Genomic DNA, 13,281 nt, shown 5'->3' with positions numbered 1-13,281 from the left:
CATCAGCTCAGTTTGAATGTGTGGTATGTGTGACCATGTGACCTTTGCGCTCATCTGCCCACGCGAGCACAGTTGGGGGTTGTTGGGGCTGATTTACTGTATCCTTTCTCCATCCCCAAACTCTATATCCATCTCTGAAATATTTATTCATCAGTAATGTTCCCCCTCCCCCCCCACCAAGAGGCAGCCTGTTGGGCTTCTGGGCCTATTGTCACCTCCAAGTGTGAACCCAGTTATTGTCCTTGCTCAGATGGGGCAGGACAGAAAGAAAGGCTGGCCTGAAGGCCACACCAAGACCCTCTGGCCAAGGGGCCTGCCTCTGAGCCTCCTGCCAAGGAAGTCGCCTCTCGGCAGCCACACTGGCGTGTGTCCAGTTCCAGCTCCCACCCCCCCCAATCACTGTCTTGAGCTCTAAGTTGGGCATGAGGGACCCAGTGCTGAGCCAACCAGACGTAGTTTGTGCCCTTATGGAGCTTAAAGTCTAGGGGACAGACGGGCATTAATCAAACATCCACCCTATAACCTCGTCATTACGATTGCACTGGGTGCGATGACTGGAAAGAACAGGCCTGTTAGTGAGGAGCTGAGGTCCAAGGAGGACTTCCCAGAGGAAGTAACATTTGAGCTGAAATTGAAAGGCTTAAGGAGGCAAATCTTGGGAGAGGGGTGCCAGAGGGAGTGGGAGAAGGGCAGAGGGTGGGTGGATCCCAGCATGGGAACCTGAGAGCAGCCCAGGGAGGTTAGAGGGTAGAGAGCAAGGGCTCCGAGGAAGCTGGATGGGTCAGCAGCTGTCAGACCCCCACGGCTTTGAAGGCCCTGGGAGGAACTGAGCAGTTTATGCCCAGAACAATGGGGCATGACGCTGCCCTCGGTGGCTCTGCTAACTGTGCGGCTGGCACGGTGGTCAGGGCCCCCACCCTTGGCTGCCTCTCACCCGGAGGGGTGCCCAGGCCTCTCACCTGGAGGGAAGCCCGGGAGCTAACAAAGGGCTGAGAGTCGGGTTCCTCAATAGTTTTCAGTCTCAGCCCCCTTAGAATCCTTTGGAAAAGGGGGCAGGGAAGGGCGGGCCCACACATCCCCCCGGCCCTGGCCAGGCTTGGCGGGGAGGGCGGCAGTGAGCCAGAAAGCCTCAGCAGCCCGTCCTTCCTCCCTGGCCTCCCAACCGTGCCTGTCAAAGGAAGGAGAGTTCTCGATGCAAACAAGTTCTGCATGTCTGCAAATCAGTCCTCTCCCCTCTTCTGAAGCTCACAGATGATTCAGGGCCTGCGCCGCCATTTCCTGGAATCCAGAGCTCTGAGGGAAGGATCATCCAGGAGTGCTGCAGGCTGGAGAAGCGGAGCTTGGCCCCTTCCTGGGGAGCTGAAAGCCAGTAAGCCTCTTCCAGGAAGACTCGCTACCCGCCCCTGCTCTGCAGACCTCGAGCTCAGGACCAGCGAATGACAGGCACTCCTTGGCTGCGTCTCCCTGATCCACACTCCGGGTTTAGGGCTCTTTAAGCTCCCTTCCAGACTCCTTGTTGTTCGGGGATCCTCTTCCCATGGGGAGGGAGAGTCTAAATGGGGGAATGGAGGAGGTGGAGGTGCTAATGCTGCAGGGCCTGGGGCCACCTGGGGCCACCTGGGGCCACGGTGGAAAGTGCACTGGCCTGTCGTGTGACACTGGGCAAGTCACTTCACCACTCTGAGCCTCAGTTATCCCATCCACAACACGCAGAAAAGGACGTCTGCCTTGGGGGGCCGAGGTGAGTGTGTGTGTGTGTGTGTGTGTGTGTGTGTGGTGCTGCATTCCCGCTGCCTCTGGAGGGAGAGCAGGTGGTGCTGTGTGACCATCAGGCAGTCCTAAGCACTCTCGTCTGTCTCTTCCCTTCTTCCCTCATTCCCACCTCACTCCCCTCTCACCACCTGCGAGTCTATTGGGTGTGGGATATACTTAAATAGGCACATATCCCTGCAAAATAGGTTCGTATGCATGTTTTAAATCAGGGGTCAGCAAACTTTTTCTGTAGGAGGCCAAACAGTAAATATTTCAGGCCTTGTGGTTGTACCCTCTCTGTCATAACCAACCAGCACTGGCATGTAGTGCGAAAGCAGCCACAGACAAGCCATGAATGGATGGGCTGTGTTCCAATAAAGCTTTATTTATAAAAAAAGACAACAGCCAGAGTTGGCCAACAAGCTAGAGTTGGCTGACCTCCATTTTCAATTTACATCAATGGTAGCATGACATAGCTCTCACTTGGTTTCCTACTTTTCCTATTCAGTACTCCTGGATTTATGGTCTCTCCAGGTTGGTTCTTGGACCAAGTTAGTTAACCTGTCTGTGCCTTAGTTTCCCCATTTGCAAAGTAGTGATGATGATGGTACCTACCTGATGGAGTTGTAATGACTAAAGTAGCAAATATATTTAGAGCACTTACAGCAGTGCCTGGCCTAGAGTAAAGTGCAGTGGCTGCTGGTTATTATTAGTAGTAGGAGTCTCTAGATTGCTGCTTCTCACTGCCGCATAGCATTCCTCTTGGGACATCTTCCAGCAGTTATTTACCACACCCTTACTGATGGGCAGCTCTGTTGCCTCTGGCTCCCCTCACCCAACAGACAACACTTGGCAGAGTAATGCCCTACACAGACCTGCTGGACTGTTGGGAGGGTCCTGGGAGGCAAGGAACGTGTGACGCTTAGCCTGGAGCCAGCTAAGCAGGGGTGCAATAGATGCTGATTCCCTTTCGCTGCTGATACAGTGAAAGGAAAGGCACTGACCATGAGATACGTGTATGCAGATGTACCTGGCACAGCCCTTTGGCAGAGCTGAAAGAGGGGCCTCTCACCCAAGGTGGGCTGAATGAATGGTCAAACTCAAAGCGAAAATCTGTCTCCATTGTGGGATCAGGGCAGAGAAGCCAGAGCCCCTGGGAATGAATGGGCATGCAGCCACAGAGACAAGAGGGGAGGGGGACAGGAGAGGAATTCATGTCCTGGTTCCATCTACCTTTACCTGACCATGGGAGGCTCTGAGGGGTGTGTGCATTTGGGATGGGGTGAGGCAACAAGGGAAAGCTCATGAACTCTGGGATCATGTGGCCAGGACTTTCCAGCTGTATGACCCAGGCTAGTCATTTAACTTCCCTGAGTCTCAGTTTCCTTGCCTGTAAAATGGGCCTGATCTTGGGAGTAGCTGTGAGGAACAAATGAGGCCAGGACATAAGGGGCTTGGCACAACGCCTGGTACCTCAAGTTGCTTACTGAATGGTAGCCGTGAACATGAACTCAACTTCATCCATCCTACTATAAGAACTAACAGCCAAATTGAAGTCAGACTTGGAGGAGGGGAGGGCTGGCCTGGGTGGAAGCAGCGTCTCTGCGGCTCCACAGGTGCCCCGGGCAGGGGAGGTGAGAAACACACAGCCCTGCTGCTGCTCACCCGCCGCAGGTTCCTCCTCCTAACAGCAGCCCTTGCACTTGATCCTTGACACCTGGAGCCCAAGGATTCTGTGAACTTCAGAACCTGGGAAAGGCAGGGAGGAGAAGCCTATTTATATAGAAAGGGCTGTTTCACAGGGGCATTTCCTCCTGTAAATTCCTGAATGTGTGAGTTGGAACTGGCCTGGCTTTGAGGCAGAGGAAGCAGGAACAGGCGTCTGCTGCTGCCCCAGCTCCCCGGGGCCCTCTCAGTTCAGGGCGTGTCAGAGGAAAGCAAGCAAAGGAGAGGGCACCCTCAGGGAAGGTACAGCTTGGCCATGGCGTTTGTGGAAGACCTACTGTGCACCAGGCCAGGGCACAGACTGGGGAGACCCTGCTCTCAAGGGGCATCCGGTTGAGTGAGCCCACTGTTAGGGGCTATAGAGAGGGTTCCTGGTGTAGCAGCGAGGGTGGGGCGCCCTGAACGGCCCCCTTCAGTCCTGCACTGTCCTCTGTCATATTCTCTTGAAAAGGATGTGTGGGCTTTGTCTCTTCCAAGTACATTGTTTTGGAGGCCTTATTCTGATTCCAGAATTGTTAGCATTGCTCAGAACACCTTTGAAACTCGTCTCTGGGAAATCCCTTCCGGGCTTGGAATGAATTCTTGAGAAGAACCTTGAAGCTGGTGGTGGCGAATCTTCCTAGGGTCCCATGGATTGCGATGGCAAATAGGACGAGAGTTAAGTGGCTGGGGGCCCAGGAGTTTGCAGGCAACGCTTTTCCACCCGAAGTGTCCCAAGGGCTGGCAAAAGGTCTGGGTGGGGCTCTCCCACCCAACCAGACCCTCTCAGAGCCTTCAGAATCTCCCACCAGCCTTCTGCTCCCTGGGTCTAACAGGGTGGGGTGAGCTGTCGCCCACGAGACCCTCTCATTACAGCAGCAAGAGAACTGGCTGAAGTGACCCCACAGGGAGCTTGGATGGTGTACTCCCTCAAGCTTCAGGAAGGCTGGGGGTCTCCAGTTTGTTTTTGGTTTAAGCAGGAAATGCTACATTTTACTGTTGCTTACGATTTCCCTGAAAAAGGCATTATTTTGTCCGACTTCCCTTGAAAGATTGGAACAGATCAAGCCTGTGCTGTTTCAGTTCATTATTCAGAATGAAAGGCCCAGTCTTGGCAGGATCTTCCCACTTGTGCAAATTTTCTTTGAGGATGATTCATAAAATCATAGGCTGTCAGAGCTGGATGAGAGAACTGCAAGAGTATCTATTCCAACCCTGCATTTTCTACATAGGGAAACTGAGGCTCAGGAAGCCTCCTTGGTCTTTGCTTTCATATTTACAGTAACCAGGTCTTTAAGTCAACCAAAGCCCTGACATTTTCGACACTTCTTGGATCTTAGGGTTGATCTGTTGTCCCCCCACCCCCACCCCGCCTCACCAAGGACATTTCTAAATCTCAGGACCCAAGCAGGCCTGCTCTCAGAGGACCTGCTTTCGTCCCCAGAAGCAGCTTTCCAGAATCCATCAGGACCTACCTATCTCCAGCCCCTCCCACTCTCCTCCACCTTGCAAGAGGCCACTTGTCTCCACTTGTTCTACCACATCCCCAGAGGAACAGAGAATGACGTACCTAGCTCCAGCTCTGGATCTGGGCCTCGGTCTTGAGCCACCCTGGCCACTGGTCAGACCCAAGCCTGGCATTCCAGAGTGAAACTTGGGTAACCTCCTACCAGGTTCTAAGAACAGGGTTGCCAGACCCTGGTCCCAGATCTGGAAACTTGTCAGTGATCAGCCTTCTCTTAGGGTAGGGTCCTGCTTGAACCGCTGAACCCCAGCTTGCCCCTGCCTATTCAGGTCTCTGTTGGAAGCTGCCTACTTGAATTCCCATGTATGGTTTCTGCCAGATTGCCCATCTCTGCTCTGCCTCTTGATTGAGGTCCCCTAGGACTGTTTGCTTACCCAGAACATGAGCCACCATAGTTAAAATGGTAAGAACCACTATCACTAACTGCTCTTTTTTATATGCCAAGCATTGCTAAGTGTGCTACATATATTGCCTTAAATAATCCTCCTGGTAGCTCCACAATGCAGTAAACACCATCACTTCATTGTGGCTTATTGAGGCTAGGAGGTTTGTTTGTTCAAGCTGGTAAGTGGCTGAGTCAGTACTCAAACCTCAAGGCCCAGTGCTCTACCACTCTACCACACAAGCCATGCCTCTTAGAGCCTGGGTGGGATGTAAAGAGCTCCTTCTACCTCCTGCTGCAGGCCCACCCCCAGCACCTGCCCCATTCCGATGGGCAGGTCTTCTGGCTGGGCTCAACCCTGCCCTGCCCTGAGCCCAGAGTTGCATTCCCGGAGACCTAAACTTGACTCTGCCTTCTGACAATGACTGCCACCGGGGCTTCCCCAGCAGCCTGGGTGCACACACCTTACCCCGGCTGGCTGGTTGGGCTCAGGAGCAACAGCTGCAGGTACACCCATGCTGATATGCTCATACTTCCCCCCAGATCCCTTTGCTTCAGCTTTCACAGCCACCTGAGAAAACCAGTCCCACTCCTGCCACACCTGGAGGGCTTATTCCTAGGTCTCTTCTGCTGGGTCCCTGCCCACATCTTTCACATCTTTGGTGTGTGATATCCACGCAATTCACTTTCCACTCTTTTCCCATGTGATATTATTCCAGCTAGAATCTTTTCCCATCCCCAGGGCTTCCCACTACTCCTAGGATAAAAAATTCTCATCAAGCTGGGCCTCACCTGACCCAGTGCTGTGCAATAGAACTTTCTGCATTGACTAGAAATGTTCTATATCTGTTCTGTCCAATATGGTAACCACGAGCCACATTGGTTATTTACATCTAAACATAACTTAATTAAAATTAAATAATAAATAACATAATAAAATTAGAGCACTATAATTTTTTATTTTAATTAGTTTGTGCTAAGATTTAAATAACCACATGTGGATGGTGGCTACCATATGGAAAAGTTCAGAGCTAGCCCCCGCCTGCTGCTCCAGCCTTGCCTGGCATCATGTTCCCCCTGCTTTCTGCCCATTGGCCCTCTTTCAGACATTCTAAACCATACTCTTTACCTCAGGACCTTTGAACATGTAGTATTTACCAGCTACAAACTCTTCCTCCTCAAACTCTTTGTCTAGCTAATGCCTGCTTCCCCTTTAGGTCTCAGCTCAAGCATTGCTTCCACGGACAAAATAGACTAAATCAGGTCTCCCTGGTGTTTACTCCACAGCATAGGGTACTTGTTGCTCCTAGCAGTGAACACAGCTGTGATTTCAGAGGGGCTGGCCGATCCTTTTGGTCTTTCTCCCCCCGTGGATGATAAACTCCTGAGCAGGGCCTGAGCCTATTTCTTATCACTATTGCACCCCCGCCCTGGCAGGTCCAGCTCAGTTCCTGGAACATGCCCTTAGTAGAGATATGAGGAATGAATGAATGGGGAGGTACGGGGTTTAGAAAGGACCCCCAGTGAGCATGGCTGAGCACATGGCAGCTTTGAAGAGGGTACATGAGCCCCAAATGGTGTCTGCTAATGACCCACCAGCCTCCAAGCTTATACTGTGCGCCTTGAAGGCCTTAACCTGATAACCAGCAGCCTGAGGGGCAGCAAGTGCTCCTAAATTCATGTGTCAACAGATGGGTCAACTGATAACACCTGTGACTCACAACTGATAACACCTGTAGCTTCCTGAGCTACCTCACTGCTTGTCAGGGAGGAGGGATGTGTGCCCTTCCCAGGCCTGGGAGAACAGCAGGCTCCATCCTGGGCCTCTGTCTTTCAGGAAGGATGAGCAGGTCCCTGCTTCATGGTCCCAGGGGCCCTGGGGATGAGTGCCCCACAGGCTCCATTTCCAATCACTGGAAGTTCTCTTCCCCCACCCCCAGGGTCCCTGGTGGCATGGCGCTGGTACCAGCTCAGACAGGACCTGTCTAGAAAAACCCAAGGGAGCTGGAGGTGGGGGGCGAGGCCTCCCCCCACAGACAAGGTAGGGCCTGCTGATACACTGGCATCACCCTGTGCACTGCTCCATAGTGCCCTTCTCACAGTTGGCTTGAGTTTGCATTTGTAAATCATTGTCTCATCTCTAGCTCTTCTGCTAGTATATAAATGCCAGGAAGGCAGTGATTATATTTGTCTCCCTCACTGATGTATCTCTAGGATTAGCACTATGTAGGGGTGCAATCAAGTTTTGTTGGAGGAATGAGCCCCAAAGTACTCCCAAGAATCCTTCTCTCCCTGTCCCCCAGCCTAATGGGCTGAGCCCTGGCCTCAGCGTCCCTGCTCAGCACCTCATCCCTGAAGTGCACCAGCCCAGCCCGAGGACAGTGATTTGGGCAGAAGCCTTCCCTGGCCACACAGAGAAGGTCAAAAGTGAGGTCTGGTTCCTGATTGGAAGACGGGGCACAGAGTGTGCTATGAGGACATGTCCTTGACACAGACCCTGCCCTTGCACACTTTGGCTGGAAGCCCACAGCCATGTGTCTGGGTCAGGTGGGCAAGTCCGCGCCCTCATCACACCCTCATTCTGATGCCTGCTTGATGTGGCCAGCCCCATGCTGGGTGCTAGGGCAATGGCCACTGGTCAAGCCTGGTCCATCTGGGTACTTGCTGTCTGGAAGAAGCACTTCTAGCCATGCCACGCTCCCTGGTCTGCACCCAGTGTTATGAGGAGGCAGAGGACCTTGAGGCAGTGCTACTCACCACCCATGACCACTCCTTGTTTCCTTCTTAGTCCAGGCCCCTCTAGGAACCAGGGAAACCTCCTTAGCTGGCTATCTATACAGTCACAGTGAAATATAACAAGCTAGAGATAAAATAAGGCCCAGCTTCCTGGGGCTCAGCGGGTATTTGTGCATCACCTTAAGGTCAAGCTCCTGCTTCCCCACTCCCCCCACTCTGTCTGATTCAAGGGTCTGGGAGAGCAGCCAGGATGGGATTCTGGGGTCTCTGAGAACAAAGCCGTAGGAGGCCAGGCTGGCAGCACTCAAGGAGCTGCGCAGGGGCCGGCCCTGTACCCTCAGGAGGTCACCCTGATGCTGTTCAGTCCTCATCTGCCTCGGCCTCCCTGTAGCTTGTGGCTCTGAGCCCACCCCTTCCCAGCTGGCCCCTCCTCCTGGGCTTCCGTGAGCCCCCTGCGTGCCGATTCTCCAGCTCTGGCCTCGCCAGCCCAGGCGTCTTGCAGTTTCCTCCTTTCAGCTCCCTTACATATTCACATAGTTCACCCCTCGTCTCCTCTTCTTGAGCAATGCCCATCTCCTAATGCTGAGCTGATGACCTGGAATCTCTGCCTCCAGCCCTGCTCTCTCCTCTCACTTCCTAGCCTACTACTCGGTGTTTCACCTGCGTGTCTCACGGGCACCCCAATCCCAACCCATCCTGACCTGATCTCAGTACTTTCCCAGATCCTCTACTTTCCCAGGAGACTCTTTATCTGGGGACGACACCTCCTGCTCAGCTGTCCAAGCTAGAATTCAGTGGCCCATCCTTGAGTTTTCTCCTTCCCTCCCCTCTTCTATCCACCCAGTCACCAATTTCATTGATTCTTGATCCTCTCTTCCTTTTCACCTGAAACTCCCACTGAAACTCAGAGTTAAGTCACCACGCTCTCCTTCTCCCAAGTTCCAGGGCAGCCTCCAGACTGGCCTCCAGTTTTGCCCAGCAGCAGAGTGACTCTCTTCAAGTGCCAGCTTGGCAATATCATCCCTTTACCTCACATCTTTCAATTGTGCTCCTTAGTTCTTGGGATTAAGATCAAATTCCTCAGTTTAGCACCTGAGGCTCTTGCACACTTCTTTCCTCTCCCCTTCTCCAGCTGCAGCCCCTCCTCTCGGCTTCAGGCTGTCTGCTCTGGGGTTCGGCCTTCACACTCCTGCAGGAGGCTCCTGGGTGCCTGGCACCAGGACACAGAAGTCCTGGATGGCAGGTGTGAGCCTCCCAGTGTCAGGAAAGACCGATGCTCCAAGTAGAGATTAGGGCGCGGTGCCTTGGCATATCTCAGTTCTCTGTTTGAGCAATATGAGCCAGTTCCCTGAGGCTGCACCCATGGGCTCAGCAGGGCAAGGTCTAGGTCCTGGACCACGGGGACTCCTGAGGAAGACCGTGGCTGAGGGACCCCTCACGCTGTCATCCTGTTCAAGCATGTGCATCCTTCAGACAAGAGGGAGTGATGGAAAGAGTGAGGGCGAGCAGGGTGGCTCCCGTGCCCCCTGCTGAGCATTTTTGGTGCCCTGTCTCATTTAATCGTCCCACAGCCCCCAGGCAGAAGTTTCTTTTATGTTCCCTTTCATAGAGGTGGACATGGAGGCTGAGAGAGGTTCAATAACTCTCCCATCACCAGCTAAAATGTGCTAGATCCAGAATTCAACCTGTTTCTATGAGATTCCAGTGTCGTAAAAGCACATGTGGGGGGAATTGAAACCATGAGTATGAGCAGAAGACTTCCAAGAGGGGAAATAAGAGAAACTAGGCAGTAAAAAGAGAGTGACAATTTGCAGGAGAGAGGGGGTGATGGGTGGTATTCACCACTGGTCTGTCTAATCCCCTTTATGGCCCCATAGGAAGAGGCAGCTTGGCCAAGGTGAGTGTGTCCGAGTGCCCTGTCCCCTGCAGCCCTGCAAGGTCACAGGGCATGGGGTAGGGGTGTGCGGAGAGTGTCGAGGAAGGACGTCCTAAGTCCTTCTGGTCAGAGGCTCCACCCAGGGCCTCCAAATGGGTCTCGTGGGGCGGATTCTTGCAGAGGAGGCATCCATCATTTTTACGCCTACGTTCAGATCACTAATCAGGAAGTAATAATACCGCCAGGCCTTTACCACGCTTCCCACGAGCGAGAAGACTAATTATCTGACGACACTAATAAATGGTTATGATGTTATTAAAAATGGCACCAAGCTAGGATTAATAGGCTCATCAATTGTAGGGAATCGGGTTTAACGAGGTCCCCTGCATGTCCCATCGGGTCCCATGGCCTTGATGGATACGGGGCTGCCCAAAGCACCACCCAGCTGCACAGAGGCCATGCATGAGGCTCCCTCCTTCCCCCAGCTGAGGGCCAGCTTAGGAAGGTCTGGCTGCTGCTGGGGCTTTCTGCTAACACCCCATTGCAAACAGCTCTTGAGCCATCAGAGGGGCTGTGGGTGCAGGACAAGCACGGGCCCTGCTTGCTTTGCCCATGGCTTCCACTCTCCAAGTGATCCCCTCTCTGCCCTGCCCAGCCCACCTCTGTAAATGACAGGCTCAGCACCCACCCAGAGCCGCAGACTCACAGAACACAAGGGGAGCAGATAAGATGGAGATGCCTCTGGGGCCTGCTGTCTCATTTCCATAATAATTACAGTTATTACTAATAGTGGTGACAACACTACTCCCTTCCATTTACAAGGAATTCTACGGTCTAGAAACTGCTTCCCCATCGGTTCTCTCCTCCGAGCCTCACAGCACGCTGGGAAGAGTGCAGGGCAGCTGTTATTACACTGTGGAGTTGAGAACACTGGAACTAAGGGAGATGAAGGGACTTCCTGAATCGCCCTCCCCAGCCTCTAAGGAGTAATTTTAATGACAAAAATGAAAATAATTATAGCAAATACCAGTATGGTGTTGACTATCTACAGTAGGACCTTGTTTTATGTGACCACTACATTCCCAAGACCCTTTGTGCGAGTTGAAAATTGTGCATAATAGCGAATCCCATTATTTAAGTATTTCTTATATGAACATACCTATCACATATTTTTTATAAATAAGGAAAATAAACATTTTAGTAACAATAAGTAAACAAAATTAATCATAGAAATAATTTTTAAAAAAATTTATTTCTCTCTGCCTTTTTTCCGATTGCCAATTGTGTACACCTGAATTTGCATGCGTTACGTTTGAATAAAACGAGGTCCTTCTGTACCGCAAGTACATGAACTTTCTTAGGCCTCACAACTACCATTTGAGGTAGGTCCTATTATCATCATTCCCCTTTTACAGAAGAGGAGACTGAGGCAAAGGGAGGTTAAGAAACTGGCTCAGCTAATAAGCGGCGAGTGGGAACCAAGCACAGCCGGAGTTCATGCTCTTGGCTGTTCGCCCCTCTGCTAGACTTTCACGAGAGCCGGGTTCCCTGGGGCCTAGAAGGTAATTCCCTGGATGGCTCTGCCTGAAGCTCCATTTAGGAGGTACTGGGAAATGACCCCAGGACTTCATACATGGGAAGAAGGTGCTCAACCACTGAGCTACATCCACTCCTCACGCCTGAGCCTTCTTGCTCTGAGCTCCAACTTCTTCCCACCCTCCCACCTCCCCAAGGTCCCCACATGGCAGCCCCCTCAGGCAGGGGTAGGGGGGTGACAGAGGCCCTCATGCTGGCTGCCCCCTCCCTGGAAAGGCGGCATGAAAATAAGCCCTCACCTTTGGCTTTGCCAGTCGGAGATTGCCAAGATCTCCTGCAGGAGCTTAGCTCTGCTCTGGCTCCTGGGTCAGGATGGTTGTTATAGAGGGTGGCACAGAGGGCTTTGGAGGCAGCGTGTCCTGGCTCTGAGTCCCAGCTCTGCCACTTACTAGCTGGGGCCTTTAGCCTCTCTCTGCCTCAGTTTCCTCATCTGTAAAATGGGTGGTGTAGCAGTTTGATATTATTGATGAATTCCAAAAAGAAATATTGGATTATATTTGTAAACTAATCTCCTCTGGGCATATGAGATTATATTGGTTTTACAGGTTTACTTGATTAAGGAATTACGTAAACCTTTTGTGCCAGTAGGGCATGGCACGGCAAAGAACAGAGTCGAGGGCTCTTAATATTGGATTTTGATGTTGGACTTTGATGCTGAAGCTGGAGCCCCGGGGAGAGAGTCAGAGCTGTTCGCCTGATAGTCTACAGCTGACCTTGTGGAGCGAGGCAAAGCCTAGAGCGCCTCATAGTCTACAGCTGACCTTGTGGAGGAAACAGAGGATCTGAGTCCAAAGACAGAAAGAGCTGGGAAGACAGGAACCCAGGAAGCCTGAACCCTCACAGACATCAGCAGCCATCTTGCTCCAACAAGTGAAAGTAGACTTTGGTGAGGGAAGTAACTTACACTTTATGGCTTGGTAACTGTAAGCTCCTACCCCAAATAAATACCCTTTATGAAAACCAACCCATTTCTGGCATTTTGCATCAGCACCCCTTTGGCTGACTTGTACAGTGGTAATAGCAGCCCCTCACTGGATGGTAGGGAGGGTCAGTGAGGGAAGGAATAAGAAGTCTCTAACACACTCAGTAGCAGGGCTTTGATGGAAAACGCTTGGAGAAAGTTGACAGTACCAAGCTGGAGGGCAGGTCCTGCTTATCATGGGCTAGGCAAGCTTGTGCCAAGGAGGCCTCGCTGAGTTCGCACAACCACCATAGAAGCTACGGTGCTTGCTAGTTTTCCCTATTTCAGAGAAACATGAGGCTCAGTGAGGTCGATGAACTTGCCCGAGGTGGCGCACCCCCAGGCGGCCTGTGTCCTGGGCTCCTGACCGCTAGGATGCCCACGTTGACTGCCTTGCGCGTGGCTCCCTCCTACTGAGCACTTACTGTGGGCCGGGAGCTTATCTTTTGAGGAAGAGGGTATTGACATGCCCATTTTGTAGATGAGAAACCACTCACAGAGGTCCAGGGATGGGTCCCTGCTCACACAGTGAATGAATGAGGTGCTGGGACTTGAACCCAGGCCTCCTGATGGCCCTGCCGTGGCATCCTTCACACACGGCTTTGCTCTCTCTTCCTCCCAGTGTCCTGCCCACCAGCTGCCCCTTCCCCAGCAGAGCTCTGCCTGTCTGCCTGCCTCAGCTCCTCATTCCCGTCTCCTAGGCAGGTAAGAGGCTGCCCCCTTGGCGCTGCCCCAGCTGAGCTCTGCTC

General features: G+C 52.5%; 1 protein-coding gene across 4 annotated transcripts in view; it reads right to left on the bottom strand.

Moving 5' to 3' along the window:
* GRIK3 (glutamate ionotropic receptor kainate type subunit 3) overlaps positions 1–13,281 on the bottom strand; it is a 251,307-nt gene that overhangs the window by 29,096 nt on the left and 208,930 nt on the right. The gene's annotated exons all lie outside the window — the stretch shown is intronic.

Source organism: Dasypus novemcinctus, chromosome 9 (assembly GCF_030445035.2).
Source record: "Dasypus novemcinctus isolate mDasNov1 chromosome 9, mDasNov1.1.hap2, whole genome shotgun sequence".
Lineage (NCBI taxonomy): Eukaryota > Metazoa > Chordata > Mammalia > Cingulata > Dasypodidae > Dasypus > Dasypus novemcinctus.
Note: the sequence above shows the minus strand (reverse complement) of the source record. Positions and strands in the feature narration are given on the sequence as shown.